Below are 18,543 nucleotides of genomic sequence, written 5' to 3' on the forward strand. Positions count from 1 at the left end.
GGAAAAGCTGAAAGACACAACAACAACAACATATTGCTTTTCATCTTATGTTTTTAAAACTATTGTTACTTATTTCTGTTTACTGATAGGCCTATATCAGTTGGAGGGGGCCAATCCACTACAAAAAAAAAAAATCATGTCTGTCAGACGTCTTACTGTGCCCGAAGAAGGAAAGTGCCAGTTACCAACCAAATGGCGTGTGACTAAAAAGTGGGCCCAATTAATTATAGAAGAGTGCAAGTTTAACTAGATGAACAAATGTGAGACCACGAGAGATTTAAATCCTTAATGTTTCTTCATTGACATCTTTATGAAGAATTCATTTTCTAGATAGGTTTATATGGTGCCAGTGAAATAAATGTAAATACCAGGGCTCTTAAATCTTCAGCCTCCCGGCTAGTTTCGCATGTATATATTTAATTCCACAGCTCAACACTTCTAACAATAAATGAAGGTGCAGATATATTTTACAACACCTTTTTCTTCCATCTGCAGAACCACAGCTCCTTTCATAATTGCTTTGCTGTATGTAAATTTTTAGGATTATTATATTTGCTTATAAGGATCATTGGTAGCACTTCCTATTTAGGGTTGGAGGGACTAGCCCTCATACAAAACCTAATGACAATAAAACACAAGAATAATTAAAAAAACTAAACAGAGACTAGTCAAGAAGTTTTTAACTGAGATTAAAGACATCACTGAATAAGACAGGGAAGGTGATCTTAGAATTAATTACATAAGAAATTCCGGTAAAATATATTACTTGGTTAACCATTTGCACAATTTCTTTGTAAATTACTACCTTTGTAGTTTGCACATATTTAAGCATTTATTAAATGAAAAGTCATTTTATGATACATTGAGTTCAGGACAAGGTCTTGAATTAAATTAACAAAATCAGGGAAATGAGAAATAAATTGCTTTGTTTCATTGCCGGTGAAATATTTCCATAGAAACCAATATAGCCAGACATTAAAAGAACATTCACTGAAGAGGTCCAGCAGGAATGTATAACTAATGGTTGTTTATCCCCACGCATGGAAAAAGCAATTAAGTTTTGACATTGATTTCTGAACTATAGAAAATGCAGCAAATGCCATTTGTCTTTAGTGATTAAAATAATTTTCTACAAATTGATTTTTTTTCAGAAATATAGATAATCTAGCTAAAAAAAACCTGCCTGCTAGATGAAATATTTACAGATGATTACTGTTCCAGGTCAAATGTTGCAAGTCTGATTTTCTTGCAGCTGTGTTTTGACAGTCCTGATTTCTAATAAATATATTTGCTTGTTTAAGCACTGCTTATTTAAAAATAAGAACTCACTATATATTTAGCCATACTTAAGTCAACAAAATGAATGCAGAAGCTAATGGATAAGTCACATGTGGGAAAAACAGATTCATGAATTTAAATGAGAAAGATAAACACAATGCCTCAATGGAAAATTGGAGTCAGAAGTTAAATATTTATTAAGTTACGTATTTATTAAGTTACATATATATTGAGTTACATATTTATTCTTCAAATATAACAGTCACAGCAATTGGATATGAAGTACTTTTCTAGTTGCAAATGGAGCAGATTTGTCTTTAAAAATGGTGTATCATAATATTCAGTACTAGAAAGATCTGGGTCACCGTCATTTCTTATTATGAATGGAATAAAAATCTACATAAACACTTGTGCTAAAAAATCTGGGAATCATCATTTGCTAGCATGCATTCAAGTTTGTTCATATTAAAACACTAAGTTTGTTAGCAAGACAAGATCACTAATTTTGGTCTTTGTGTGGAAGTTGGCCCCATGCAAACAAGAACTGCCTCACATTTCTTCTCTGTGAGAATACTGATGCTGTGGTTGCTACTTAAAAAGAAACATGACAAATATGTGGAACTGAGATCATACTCATTCATCAACCATTATGCTTTCTGCCACCATGTAATATAAAATAACTTACGTTATTAATTTGTCAGAGGAGTTTTGCCATCCAGATTTAGGTAAGAGTTTTTGTTTAGAGGCATTCATAATTGTATGAGTCCACATGTGGTCTTCCTAGTAGAATGTGAGTCCTGTGGGGCATTCTATGTAGGAAAAACGAATAGAGTATTACACAATAGAATCAGGGAACATCTGTATAATATAAGGAAAAATCTCCCTAACAATGCATTTTCTAAACATGTTAGTGACCAAGGGCCACATCATACTTTTAGATTTAGGGTTATTGAGGCGATAGGAATGAGTATAAGGGAAGGTGATGTTAGGACATACACTGAATACAGGGAAACCTGTTGGATTATTACTTTGAAAGCCAATAGGGGTAGGGGCCTAAATGAAAGGGCGTCTATTAAACCTGTTTTAAAAAGAAGGAGGCTGCATAAATGATTTTTAGTTGATGTTATGTTATATTATGATTCTAGTATAGGATTGTATTTAATCCTCTAGTATTTGTAGTGTTTTTGTTTGCATTTATTAATTTTGAATGTTTATAGATTTTAACTTATAGGTGTATGTCAGTTATATTTCTTTAAGAACATCTAATTAATTGATTAGCTTCAATTGTGCTGTTATCTCATTGTATATATATTTTCAGTGGTTTTAATGTTGTTACAAGGTCTGATGAAGCTCCTAAGTGAAAGCGCTTACCTCTAATATATTAATAAACCTGTGTTATTTTATATTGTAGTTTTTATTCAGTTATTGCCTACCGCTACTAGTTGTAGAAGCTCTGCCTAGAGAATCGTGTACTGTGGTAGCTCCGTAGTTGGACTTTTTATTTTATTCATTTATTGGACTTTTTATTCACTACGGAGCTTTTACTCCAAGGATTGTTGGCTGTTTTGTATTTCATTATATTTGCTAAACAGATCTATAAGTTAAGAATATGTGTTATCAACTCTGATTTCAACTCTATCTGCATTTTTGAAAAAAATGTAAACAAAAAGTTTTAATCTGTTTCAACAATAAATCCATTTTAGTATTTTTTTAGTCAGCAGCAGAAAAAAAAGCATAAAGAGAAATACATAAATCCTGTAGTTAAGGGTTTGATTCTTTCAGCCTTAATTTGCCTGCTATGTCATTTGTAAGCAAATCCCTTCCCTAGTGCTCTGGGGTAATTTGGAAATTGGATTAGGCTTCTCATTGGTCTTGTTCAGCACTTGCCTAGCAACTACTAATGAACCTGCCATTTCAAACAACACACAAGTCCTGTTAAATGTAACCCTTGTCTCACTACTACACAAAGTAATAAAATGATTGGAGTCAACATAAAAAAGTTAAACATCTCAACTGGCTGCTAGCTATAGGTTGACCAAACAATATGTACTACCATAACTACAGTGGTGACTGCTGAAACAGAAATTAGAGGCAGTTAAATTTCACTGATTTATACCAGTATGTGCCATTCAGATTTCAGACACAAATTTATGAAACATGGCCTTTTCGAATACATAATGTATAACTTCTGTATGGTAGAGTGATTTACTTTGGGGAAATAAATAAATCTATTCAGTTAAAATCCATATAACAATTTTTTTGTTGGCACAGTCTTACAAAACAGCTGACTTGGAGGGAAGCTATGCATTTTGAAAGTCACTGAAGCATTAACAAAATTGTAAGACATACATACTGTACAATCTCTCAGTGAGACATTAGTGAGAAGAAAGCATTTCATATCAACTGCTGATCACTTGGTAGGGAGTTTGGACAGTCAGACAGTCATGATAGTGGTTGGATAGTTCCAGAAAATAGAAATGTTTTTGGAAAATATAATGGAAACTCCTAGTCAATATCTCTGTGTGGGATAAGTTCAAGCCCCACTTCCAAAAAATATTATCTTATATACCTGTGATGGTTAGAGAAATACATTCTGAATGGGTCATAATTAAATTCAATAGCTGAGGTGGCAACTAAGAGCTGTGGCAAACAATTTGTAGGAACTTCTCATGGTGATAATCCTAGGGCCTAATGGTGGACTCCACTGAAGGGGAAAAGCATAAAGTTCAAGAAAAAGGCCTTTCCTGCAATGCAAGTAAGGGAAAGTAGTTTTGGCTTTGGCTTTTATGTGCCAACAAGACTGGATGTAAGAAGCTGTGGCAGTCACCAAAGCAAAGCTCCAGGTGTGGAAGTAGTTTGTTGAGGAAATGGATAAACATTTTTAGGTGGCCTCAGAGATTCTGCCAGACAATTGGATAATTAAGTAATGGGAGGTGTCATTGTCTAGGTTGCCTCAGTAAAGTGGGAGAAATACCAACTCTACCTGCGAATAATTTTAGGAAATGGAAGAAGATATTTGAAGAACTCCTGAGTGTGGTGGACATGGTCTCCTTCTCATAGGGCATAAAAACAGAAGCAACTGATAGGAATATATCCATTTTTAGTTACCAAACAAAACCCTTCCAGAAAACGAAATGGTCTTGAAAGGATTTTGACCACCACCAACAATTTAAATATAATGTTATTATTAAGATCAAGAGTTATGCTTTTTTTGTGCTAAATTATACAGGACTTCATCAGCACTGAAAAAAACTGTAAACAAATTGGGATTTAAAAAGAAAATTTCATCATGTGATTCAATTAAAACATTAGATCAAATTGCATGCAACAGTCATTAATTAAAACAGCATTCATAGAGCCATACCACTGTGTCTTAAAGGAGCCCTCACCATTAAAAACACTTAAAGACAGTGCCATAATCGAAACTCCTAACTATGTGGACATCCTACAAAAGGGCCTCAATGAGACAGATGTCTGGAGTCAAAGCCATGGCCTCAAGCTCAATGCCAAAAAGTGCATTGTCATCTCCTTTGGTGAAAACTCTGTACCCATGAACTACAACATTGGCAGTAGTATACTTAACACCGAAAGTGTGATAAGAGACCTTGGGATACAGGTGGACAGTAGTCTCTCCTTTGATAATCACATCGCTACAGTAGTCAGGAATTCCTTCTATGTGGCACACCTCATCACAAAAGGTTTCTCATCCAGAAAAAAAGAGGTAATTGTTCCCCTCTACTCATCACTCATTAGACCCATTATAGAGTACAATGCCCCTTTTGGTATGTACCTCACAAGACATCTACAACAACTGGAAAGGCCACAGAAATACCTCACAAAGAGGATTACCGGCCTCAAACAGATGCCCTACGCAGACCATCTCAAAAAACTCCAGCTTTACTCCTTCGCATATCACCTACTCAAAGGTGATCTCTGCCTAATATACAAAGCTATGTCAAACCCAGAGCTGTTGGACATGCTCCACTTAAAGAAATCACAGTCCCTCCGAGCTACATGCTTTAGGTACCTAAACCTTGTCACCACAATAAACAGAACATGCCAGAGGGATAGATTCCTATCCCAGAGACTTCCCATACTCTGGAATAAACTACCTGTCTATATCAAACAAAGCTCCTCATTAGCACTATTCAAGAAAAATTTTGATGATTGGACGGGTAATAGGAAATTCACCCCAGGGATCACTTCTGTGGCTCTGCTCGACAGTGGCACAGGAAATAATTTTCTTGGGTGGCAAAAGCCAGGGTATCTTTTTGGCTGGGCTTGTATAGGCCCTAGGACCAATAGCCTAGTACCTACCTATGAACCTATGAAGAATTGTTTTCCCTTTTCATAAGATTAAATATATTCAAGAAAAGGTAATCTAAAACACATATTAAATTTGCAATTTAAAAACAAAAGTGTTTCAAAGTATTTAAAATAAAAACCTAGAGGTATACTAGACAGCCAAGTACATATTTAAGTTAGAAAACCATCCAAATTATATTCTGGCAGCTCTGAGTTTTAAAACATTGCTTATGGAGGGAGGCATGTTCATTCATTCCAGGAGGTTTGTCAGCCATAAGCCTGAGTTGCCATTGTAACTCCCTATATTCCAATAACATTTCCCATGGACCTCCATGTAGGTTCCTGTGCACTTGTTCAAACACTACAAACTGAAAGGAATTATGACCCGGATACATTTTTGAATGTTTGTAAAAGGCATTATTCTCGTTGCATGTCTTACTGTCATAAAAGTGCTCATATACCCATTTAGAAAGTGACCTTTCGGTCTTACCAACATAATAATCCTCACAGCTTGAACAAATGCCAATATAGACCACACCCTTGGTTGTACAGATATGACTCTTGGGTAGATTGAGCATTCTTCCACATATCATCATATTGTTTACACAAAAATGTGGCTATGTTGATTACAGTGTCCACATTTACTCATACATGTACTGTTCTTAACTCTCAGTTCCTGTAAAAATCTAAGTTAATTGGGAGTAATGATTTTTTTGTGCTAATAAATCCTCAAGAAATAAATCAGTTCTTCTATATGCTAAGTCAACACTAGTATGAGAGACAGGACTGTATGTATTAGTGTCAGATAGAATCTTGAACATTCTACTTGAGTAGTCAAATGCATTCCGTAAAACAAACCCTCCCCCCTTATAAAGTTTCATGACACGTATTGTTTTATCTGAAACCAATCGGTCCTAAGCAGCCTTTTCTTCAACAGACAGATTGTTAAATCTGAATCTGTTAAACACGAAATGCCACTGCCAAAAGACCAACTCCAAAATGAAAAGGCAAACTGCACCTGGTAGGAGAGGAAATAAACTTTAATATTAAAAACAATAAATACAAATAAGTTAAGCACTTTTATCTGCAAAAATATTAGAGTTCTTCAGAACTGTTCTGATTCTTCAAATCATTATAAAGAAGTCTGATATTTTAGCAGACGAAAGAGCTTAACTTATTTGTATTTATAGTTTTTAATATTAAAGTTTGTTTCCTCTCCTACTCGGTGTAGTTGGCCTTTTTATTTTAAATTTGAATATGTTTTTATAATTATTGTACAAATGCATATCTTTAATACATTTCTGCTCAAACATCAATAACAGGATGTGTGTGTTTGTGTGTGTGTGTGTGTGTGTGTGTGTGTGTGTGTGTGGCTGTTGTATCTACTTTTTCTCACAGCCTCAGCATCCTTCTTTTCTAAAACTTTGCTGTTCATCAGGACAGAAAAATTAAGTTTCCTAGTGAACAGTTTGAGTTCAGTTAAACAATCCACCAAGTCAAATTTCTTACTAGGTATAAATATTAAACCCCTCTGAAATAACATAAAATGAGTGTGAAAAATGACCATGTTACTGTAGTTAAAACATTAAAACCATCTTTAGACCATACAGTCCCATTCTTGATACCACCGTACTCTCCTATATGGGAACTTAATTCTTCCAAAACCCTTTCCTAGGGGAATCCTGTCAGCCCCTGAAAAAGTTGTGACTGCTTTCGTGTCTCCTCCTTCTGGTCATATTTCTCTTTGATGGTACTATGGCACAGGTTCCTGACTTGCCAAGTGAGTTGATCTGCATAAGGGGGAAACTCTAAAGGGTCATTGAGATTTTGTGGTACATATTCATTCTGGTGGGTGTTGGAATCGCCTTCTAACACAATATTCTCCCTGAAAGTGACATTATTTATTTAACACCCTTAGGGAGTGGGCAAACAAATTCACTCTGGTAGTCCTTAATATTGTTTAGTATCTTTTTCTCTTTCTTGACCTTAATTAATTCAAATTGCTTTTCTAATTTGTTAAAAACACAATTGTATATATCCATTTCTGTAGGGGAGGTAAATGTGGCAATAAAGGAGTGGCTTAGATATGTGAGTGGATGAGGTCATCATGGTCAACATATATTTTTGTTGCTGAGTACAAGGTGAGAACATTATTTCTTCAATGGCAAACTTGTGTGATGCTGCCATAAAAAATACAAAGGAGACAAGTCAATGAGTTTTAATTATGGAAGGAAAGAGGAACAATCTATTTCAGTCTTCTTGGAGAAGTCTGCATCAAGTGCTGGAGAGGAGATTTCATCAGACAATCAGGTCTCTGATTCATAAGAAACAATGCAGTTTCCTCACTTGCCATGGAACACTGGATTGACTTGTTGTCCTTGAACAGATATTGGATATTGTATTACCACATACCCAGGCATGTCTTGAGAAACACGTTGAAACATTTGCCCTCGTCCATTTCCTTGGCGACCTTCTCAGAGAAGTCTAGCAGGTTTAGTATGCATGACCTGCCTTTGACAAAACCAAACAGGGTTGGGTGGAGTGTCTCAACTTTTCGTATGTCATTGTTAATCATTTCGCATGATAATTCTTTCCCTGGATTTGCACATGAGACTAGTCAGACTAACGAGTCTGTAGTTCCCAGATCCAGTTGATGTTCCACCCTTGTGCAGAAGGATGACTGTTGCAATGAGACACAATCACAACTGTTAATAAAACTTCAAGACAAAGGCATCAGACAGGGTTCAAAACACAAACAACTGGCTTTTACAAGTAATTCTATTTGGAATAAATACAGCAATAAATAACTAAATGAAGCTTAAATCTGGCAGTAGTTCACAGTTCTGACACAATTGCAAATGAAACTACAAGACAAAGTCCCCAAACATGGTTCAAAATACAAACAGCTAGCTTTTACTAGTAATTCTACATGTGGAGAAAGACGAACAGTATATTGTATAACAATGCTAAAATCTTGCAAAAATGCACAATCTTCCCACAAGTGCAAATGAGGCTAGAAGACTAAGGTCTCAGAACAACCTAAAATGGAAACAGATACATTTTTTGGCTGAAATATGAAAAAAAAAACACATGAAAGTACAAAAAGATCACCATACAGGTCACTAGAAGTACAACTTCAAATATTTAAGCACAATCTAAATAAAAGCCTTTTTCTACAGAAGAATCTCGATAAGTGGATGGGGGATCGTAGGTTTGTCCCAGGGATTACTCCCGTGTCACTATTGGACAGAGGCACAGTAAACTAAACCTTAAAAAGGGCACAGTATACTCAAATCAAGGGGTAAGCCATACAAAATCGGGCTAGGCTTATAATTGCCCCAGGGCAGATAGCCTAGTATGAACCTATGAACCTATACCCTTTTAATAAGAATGGTTATTTCTCACACTTCATGGCTTTCCACACTTCTTGTAGTCTTGAATAAAAGACCCTGGGTAGGTGTAGTTCTATGTTAGATATAGCAAACTTGTTAGAGATGGATCCAATCAAATATAGCCAACGTGCTCTAGCACTATAATTGTGATCTGCAGATCACTACCCCCCAGGTAAATTAGAATGTCAGAAACTTTAGCTTGATATCCCAGTGAGGACTGGGGCAGACATAAACAACAGGGGAAAGCAGTAGCAAAGTAAATAGAAAGGTAGTGGAATACAGCTTAAAGCAGGTAAATGTAAAGCAGAATATAAGACTCTAACAACAAGTCTGGAATATAAACTGCTGTAAAAACAATGAAACACAAATCCTGCATCAGAATTCACAATACTGTCACTACTGCAATCCCACCACAGACCAAGGCACTTGACTATGCAAAAATTTACTAGTAGCACTGCTTATGGAAAAATGCAGTAATAAAATGACAGAATGAGGCTTACATCTAGCAGTATTTCACAGTTCTGAGGTATCTGTGAATGAAACTACAAGACTAAGGCACCAGGCTGGGTTTAAAATACAAACACAGGTCATGATAAGTGCAACTTAAAATATTTAAGCAGAATTTAAATAAAAACTTGTTATTCCCTTTTGACAAAAAGCTTGTTTCTCACACTTCAGGGCTTTTAATCCTCTTAGAAATTTGAATTAAAGAATGTGGGTAAGCATAACTCTGTGATAAATACTGCAGACTTTCTAGACAGTGAGTGAATCAAATAAAGCTAATATTGGAGCTCTAGGCATATGAATCTGAGCTATGGGTCAATGACCCAAGGTAGTTTAGGATTTCAGAAACATTAGCTTATTGTCTCAGTGGAGGCTGGGGCAGACACAAGACCAAAGCACCAGGTAGGGTTTAAAATACAAACAGCTAGCTTTTACAAGCAATTCTACTTTGGAAAAATGCAGCAATAATTGAATAAACAGGGCTCCAATATGGCAGTAGTATACATTTTTGCCACAACTGTGAATGAAATTATAAGATCAAGGACACAGGGTTCAAAATAGAAACAGTTAGTGTTCATTAGTAATTCTACACAGAGAGATAGAAGTGCAGCATAACATATAACAATGCTAAAATCTTGCAGTAAAGCAAAATATTCCCACAAATGCAAACGAAGCTGCAAGACTAAATTCCCAGAACAAACTAAAAATACAAACAAATAATTTTTTTTCATGTTTTCTATTTTATGTTGAAAGTCCCTGTCATCCATAGTAAACATGAAGTTTGTAAGAGCCATCCTCCAGAAAAGCTCACAGTTTGTTTATAGAAAGAAATGTTTATTATACACGTAACTTCTGGGATCAGCTACTTTATGACACAATTTGTAGTTTACCTGTAGTTCATGCACCTTAACAAAGGAATCCATTTTTTTTCTTATGAGTTTATTAAAAATGTTAAAATCTAATAAGTATGCTGCGTGTATTTTACAAATATTACCAGTTCATCAACTGCTATACCCACATTAAAATATTCCATTTACACAATATCTATAATAAGTAAGCTTACTTTTATACATATTACCATTAAAGTGTGACAAGCTTCTAAGCTCATGTGGTAACTGCATGTGTAAAGGAGAGACATTTTTATCACCATCATATCTTTCCTTTTAATTTGAGGGTAACGTGAGCCCTGGAATTCAATAAATGATGTGCCATAACTCTTTATATACACTAACTATTTATGACAGTATTAGTCATGGTAAAACAATGAGTAAAAAGGTCACACAGAAAACCAATCGGTTAAAAAACACAAAAAGAGAAATCTAGCAAATCTAGACTTTCCACTGTGTGATTCCTTAAACCTCTTGCATTGGAGACAACATGAGATATATGCAAATTACCCTTTAAGGACATCAGGTGCTTCAGCAAAATGGCAATTTTGATTGCCTATGACTTTTTCTTCTAATGGACAAATTCATGTCTATAAAGCCAAACCCCACTAGCTGTGGACATACATGTTTCTGCTTTCTTATGGCGTCATCAGCACAGCATAAGTTTATGGATATCAGTTGGGTGCAACCTTGTGTTCCCAAATGTTAGCCAAACGTTCCACTTATGCTGTGCTGATGATGCCATAAGAAGGCAGAAACATGCATGTCCACAGCTAGTGGGGTTTGGCTTTATTGACCTGAATTTGTCCATTAGAAGAAAAAGTCATGGGCAATCACTAGTCTGTGGCTTCATGTCAGTGGTGTGCAGGTCCCTAATATTATTAATGTAAACAGCTTTTCACTTGTACTCAGCATGTAAACTGCATTTATTTCACCTGGAAGAGCTTTGTATGCTGTTGCAACATATTTGTGGTACTTTGGTTTTAAAGCAAGTGTATTCCCTCAAGACTGCATCTACCTTTACTGATACTGCTCCAACTCCTGGAATTACGCCTGTGCTCTATTGTATAGCCAGTTTACACTAAAAGTATGTTCTAAGGTCATACCACAAAGCAGTTTTACTTTGTCTACTGTACAGGATACCTGCATACCACTGAGAGCCCCCCCCCCCATACTCACCTATTTAGAAACATTGCCTCTGTCTCTCTCTGCCATCTATAAGTTAGTCACTACCCTAGTGTCAACTCTCTCTTAGTTAGCTATACTCTTTTTGTTTTTCTGTTTGTGGTTTCCTTTTAACTGTTTTTATCTTACTGCAAATACCTGTGTATACCTCGCTATTGCATCTCTTCCTTCTCTGTCTACACCTCCCCACCTCTTCTACTTACCTGCTGACTCTCACTGTGTGCTCCTTACTCTTTCCCTCCTGCCCTGCTGATTGTTTCTTGTGGTGACTCTTCCTGGCCCAAAATACCCCTTTACTCTCCTGTCTATCCCACTCTGCATATACTACATTTCTCTGCATCCCCCTCTGTTAGTGTTTCTGTGCCATTTTGTTTTCCTCTTCCTACTAATCTTGTGGTGACTCTTGATGGCCAATCCCGCTATGCTCGGGCTCACTTTGCTCCCCTCCCACCCACCCCATATAATTTCCTTTATACCTAACCCCTTCCTTCCCTAACACCACCCCTTCCTGTCTGCTATAACATTCTAAATACCTTACCCTCCCCTCCTTATCACTTCATAGTTTATTCTGCTGCAAATCCTCCTTCTTTCTATATATCCCCTACTCCTCCTACAGGTTGCGTCACTTAAATTTTACTTCAGATCTCTAATAGGCCCAGCAATTTACTTTTCCTAGTCCCTTATCCACTCCTCACTCCATCCCAATCCTACTTCCCCACCTTAGGCCATGGCTTTTGCAACCCTGTCCATTTTCCTCTTGCCTCCATTACTTCTCATTCTTACATCTTGTACTACTCCATTACCACCTGTCCATAGAGATCCCACTAATCCCCATACTAACTGCTTCTCATCTCTGCAGTACTCTATTACAATCTCCACCTCTATCTTTTCCATGAACATCCCTCTGCCTAAAATCAAACTTCCTTCCCCTCACTCTTTAGCATCTAAAACCAAGACTAAGTACTTGACTTACAACCCATTTAATTTCAAATTTTACCAACTTCATGTAGTCCTGTTTCTATCAGGAGACATACATCCATATCCTGGGCCCATCCATCACCCCACCATGCATAACTCTGCATCTCCCAACTTAATAAACTCATCCTCTCTAAACAAACATATTTCCTTTTACTCTATGAATGCCCGTAGTATTCTAAACAAAGTTAGTGAAATCCATACCTGGATAGCCTTCCATACCCCTGATGTCATCACTCTAACAGAGACTTGGTTAAAACCCCAAACCTCTGATAAAGATATTCTTCCATCTGGTTATAATATACTCCTCATAGATCGCCAAAACAAACAAGGGGGTGGCGTTGCCATCCTCTACTCCAACCACCTCACCATTACAAGTATTATGAAACCTATCCCATCCTTTTCTCCTGCTGAACTACTTGCAGCTAACCTTAAAATAAATGACCACACCACTATCACAGTAGCAGCCATCTATATTCCTCCAGGAGACAACATTCCTCTGCTCAAAAATATTCTTTCATACTTTTCTCAACACATCCCCAATTAAACTATCCTCCTTGGGGATGTCAACATTAACTGGTTAACTTTCAGTAATCCAAACTCTAATACTCATATTAATTTATATGGCATTACACAGTTAATCTCCCAACCTACCCATACAAACAACTCGCACACATTTAGTACTCTTATTGACTGGGTACTTGTATCTAATTCTTCCAAATATCATAACCCTAAAACCCTACCAAACACCCTGAGCGATCACTGCCCTATAAAAGTGCTTAGGTTCACGCCCCACTTCTCAAACCTCCTAAATTTATCACTTGTCGTAAACTCTCTAACTTCCATCCAGAAACCTTCAATGCCCTCCTCTCTAAAGTAAACTGGAAATTTCTTACCCAACTCCCACTAGAAGAAGCAGTCCTAGCTTTCAACTCCACCTTCCTTAGCATCTTAGACTCACTTGCTCCCCCTCACAAAGTCCGAATTAAGTCCATTTCTCCATGGCTTTCAAAAGTCACTCATACCCTTATGATAACTAGAGACAAACTATGGAAAAAATGGTCACAAACTAAGCTTTCTGCAGACTTACAAAAATATAAAGAACTCACAAATTTGACAAAAAACACATAAACAAAGATAAAAAGGACTTCTATAACAAACCTCCCACAGCCCTAAAATCTAATCCTAAAAAATTCTGGAACTCTATTAACCAAATATTACATCCCGGTAATCTTAGCTTTCCCATTCCATGCTCAGACAAGACATCTGAAGAAACTGCCTCTATCTTCAATACCTATTTTATCGATTCAATATCTAAGCTACTGAACCATAACCTAAACTCCTCTACTACTAACATCTCCAACTTGTCTGAACCTACTCCTAATACTGTCTCCTCAAATACCTTCTCCATCAAACCTGTACCTACTAGCTACATCAAAACTCTACTATCTAAATTAAAACCATGCTCAGCATCAGCTGACAATATTCTTTCCACTTTTCTTCTACCAGCAGCTGACTCTCTTGCTCTCCCTGTATCTATCCTAATTAATCGCTCTATCTCTGAATCTAAAGTCCCTTCCATCTGGAAACAATGCTACACTCTACCTATACACAAAGGAGGTAACTCCTCTGATATCTCCAACTTTAGACCTGTCGTTATTCTCTCCCCTCTCTCTAAAGTACTAGAAAAATGTATTCATAAACAAGTTATGCAGTATGTAATACAGGAAAATCTGCTTACACCCACTCAGCACAGCTTCAGACCCAAACATAGCACCACTACAGCTTTATTATCCTTCCTCAACCCAGTCTCTATAGCCATGGATGACCATAAACTTATTTCTTGCCTATTTTTGGATTTCTCAAAAGCTTTTGACACTATCTCACACTCTCTTCTGCTGCACAAACTGCATACCCTCAACTTCTCCTCTGATATTGTTGCATGGTTCTCCAGCTACCTCACTGATAGATCTCAGTAAGTGAGATGGCACTCTGCACTCTCCCCTCCTCTCCCTGTCAAAATGGGAGTACCTCAAGGGTCTATCCTAGGGGCCTTTACTTTTTAATGTCTTTACGAATCAGCTCTATACCTCCTGTCCTCAGTCATCTTTAGTGCAATATGCAATAATACAATACAGTCATCACCCCAGCCAACTCTCCCTCTAAGCTCTTGTCAGCTACTCAGGCATCTTTTAACTTAGTTGAAACATGGCTCTCCAACAACCAGCTCTCCTTAACCCTAAAAAAACAAAGGTGTTACTCTTCCTACCTAAAACGTTCATAAATATTAAACCCTCCTTCTCCATACAGTCCCTTAATAACACTCTCATTCAGGTAGAATCCAGTATAAAGCTCTTAGGTGTAACCATCGACGATCAGCTTAAATTTGACTTGCATGTTAATAACTGTATTAAAAAGGGCTCCTTTACCGTAACAAGAAATTCCTTACCTCTGAAGTCAAGATTACTCTCTCTCTCTCTCTCACCTACCTTTTACCTAGTCTAATGTACAGCTCTCAAATTCTCACAAATCTTAACTCAGCACTTCTAACCAAACTCAAATCTACCTACAACAAGGTAGCTAGAGTTGTTGCCCAACAAACCTACAAATCCCATCACTGTCTCTCTCTAAAACACCTAAACTGCCTTGAATTACCCCACCAGCTTCTTCCCTCTCAGCTCCAGATCATCCATTTTATCCTATACCAGCCTTCCTACTGCCCAGCACTATCCCCCCATATCTCCCATTATTCACCCTCCAGACGTCTCCGAAGCTCTAATCAAGACCTACTATAAATCTACAAACCCAAGTCTAAATTTAGACGCAACATGTACAGCTATCATCCCACTATTGCCTGGAATAGGCTCCCACTAGAAATCAGAAAACTTACACATCCTAAACAATTTAAGACAGCCACCAAAGAGCACTTTAAAAGTCACTGGTCCTGCCACTGTACTCTCCCTCCTTAAACATCCCCTACTTCTCATGCCTTAATCTACTTTTTGCCTTTAACTCACTCTTCTCACTGGCTCTCTCTAATCTTCCTTGACTGCTCTTTCTTCTGTCTTCTAAAATCTATTAAGCAAATTGCCTCAGAGAAACATTCTATTGTAATTGTCTTGCCTTCATGCAACTACATCATAATAAAACTGTTTTTTAACCACTTAATCCAAAAACTATACTCATCTTAATGACATATTTCTTTTTGTACATCTTGAAATAGTTATGCTATACGCCTGGTTATGGACACTGTATAACATTGTATTGCTACTTAATGCTTTGTAATAATCCTGTAACATTGTTGTTTAATGCTAATTTATAATGAAAATTGTATAATAAGTTGGAGCTTTTCTCCCCGGGCCTACGCTGAAAAAGGGCTCTTCAGCTCACTCGGACAATCCCGGTCAACAAATGTAAAATAAAATAAATAAATAAAATAAATAAATAAAACTTCATTAAGTATATTTAACAAGTCTAGCAAATCTCAGATATCAGATTTAGATGTATTAGCAAATGTAATCATAATAGTCAACATATTTTGAAAATACATCAGTATGATATCTGCAACCTGAAATAATAGCTTTCAAAGTAGGTTAGAATGTTTATTTATAATATATCTCACTTATTACACGTTGTTGTTTCAGTATCCAGTCTTGGACAGAGCTTTGCAGAAATGACATCTACAAAAATGTTCAACTAAACTTTAAGGATACTGTTGTATTCTTGCATTTTATTATATTTCAATTTTATTTATTGCGGCAGAACACTGATCTCAATGGATCATGTTCAGACCCAGTGCTGAAATGTAATAATATGAGACATCTAGATATTTACAGTAGGTAGAGCTGTACAATTTTTATGAAGAATTCATGAATAAAGTTTCAGAAGTTGTGGAAAACAATTAGACTGTTTTAATACTTTAGCAACAGTGAGGTTTTCAGGAAGACAGACTCATTTTTCAGCTATATATTCTTTACATAGACTGCCCAACAGTGAAAAAAAATAATAATGTGAATAAAAACTTGATTTATAGGACATTCAAATGTTTTATTTAAAAATTCAGGATGCAGAAAACCATAAATTGCTGCTGCTTAAAGTGTATATGCCTCAGCAGCATTATGCTAGACATATGTGGCAGGAATTTTATTACTTGACTCACATAAGGTAAGTAGCTATGCCAGGTCCCATCATCATGGGCTGCAGCAAAACAATTATCAGAAATGTTTATTTATTTTTTCTTTCTTTACATCCATGGTGCAGAGAAAGTTGTCTGGAGACAAATTTGTGTAGATCATCAATATTTCTTTAGAACTGCATGCTTTAGCATGAGTTACAAAACAAAAGACCGTAAAAATTATTACATCCAAAATAAGTAAGGATAGCTGCTACAGGTATTACATCAAGGAAAAAAACGGGGGTGGGGGGGTAGCAGTCAATGCATTATAATATCAGCCTATTTCAGGAAACTGTTACCGCTAAAGGTATCAATACGATTTAATAATACAGATTAGATACAGTAAAACTGCACTTAGTTTATGCCACTAAACATATCCAAGTGCAGATTTATTATAGTTTGACAAATGCATGCACTAATCCTATTGGTTATATCTGCAGAAAAGATGCTAGAGGTCTGTAAAATTTTATTAGAATACATAATTCATGTACATCAGTTTATAAGCCTATTTGTAATATGTTGAGCTAACACAAAGATCAGTCTTCTACAACATTTATAGCTACTGCACCTTGCATGCTAGCAGATGTTTTCTATTACTTAGCAGCAGATGTTCTCTTTATAGATCACATGGCATAAGTCTCACATTTGTAACAGCTTGAGTGATTTCATCTGCTTAGTCATTGCAACAACTTCCTGGAATCCTGTGCTGAGGTGAGACGTTCTGGAAGTAGGCCTGCTTCTCCACTTACACAGAGATGTTCATGACAGCCTTTTTTAATTAATTGTAGTGCCAAAGATCTTGGCATAGCATGAAGAAAAACTTAATATTACTATTTTACCTACCTATATATCTAAAAACTGAGGCCATTACCCAATACTATGGTTAACTTCATGTAAATGTTATAATCAGCAGAAAAATTACATTGTGCAACAATAGTCAATGACAAAAACTGTTTACTGACAAGTTTACATTTACTGAGTCAAAATGCACGGAAAGAATATGGTCATACACTGAATTACCTATGTTATTATGAAAATGATGCAGTTTGATGTTGTGTACCTAGCTAATGCAACAATGCGCTTGGATATAGGGGCATACACTACACAGAGCAGACAAAAAGGTATAGGGGAAAATGGAGTAATAGTGCAGCCCTGAGTAATAAGAAGGAAAGAAGTGCTCAAGTAATTAAAAGGAATGAGACAGAAACAGAGTATGAACATATTGTCTGCACATAAAATTGTTAACAGTAGGGTGGGAAAATAATAGTCTGAAGGCGAGTATAGTGAAGCAGAGCACCTACTTCTCAGCCTCTCAGCTTTCAAAATCAAGCAAGCCACCACCAAAAATCATAGCACTCAAAATGTGTTTGCTTATAATTTTGTGACCCTGTATGTTGGACTTTGTCAGTGATACTGCCTGTATACTCATTAAGGGGTCAGGGCACTGGTGAGCAGTCAGTTTGTGCAGATGTTCTGCCCAGTCTATTTTAAGATGTAGTATTTTCACTAGAAAACACGTGGTTTTAAAAATATTTGTAAAAAAGATCAAACGCATTTCTAGAATGTCTATTACTGCACTTGGAAATCATCAGAAATAAAAGTGTGAGTTAACATATGAGGCTTTGCATAATTCACAGTACATGAACTGCCAGACCAAAGTCATGATGAGTTCACTTCATGTGCGGCTACTTTATGTAAAACGGCATCTTAAACATTATTGGACCATGGACCAAGCCCCCTCTAAACAATGCTTATACTGACAAAATGAGCAGATCTAATGAAAACACGAGACAGTCAATTTAAAGAGGCTTAATAATAACAGACATCAGCAAACTATGAACCA

The sequence above is a fragment of the Protopterus annectens genome, chromosome 2.part0, assembly GCF_019279795.1.
Source record: "Protopterus annectens isolate FY-2018-M chromosome 2.part0, PAN1.0, whole genome shotgun sequence".
Classification (NCBI taxonomy): Eukaryota; Metazoa; Chordata; order Ceratodontiformes; family Protopteridae; genus Protopterus; species Protopterus annectens.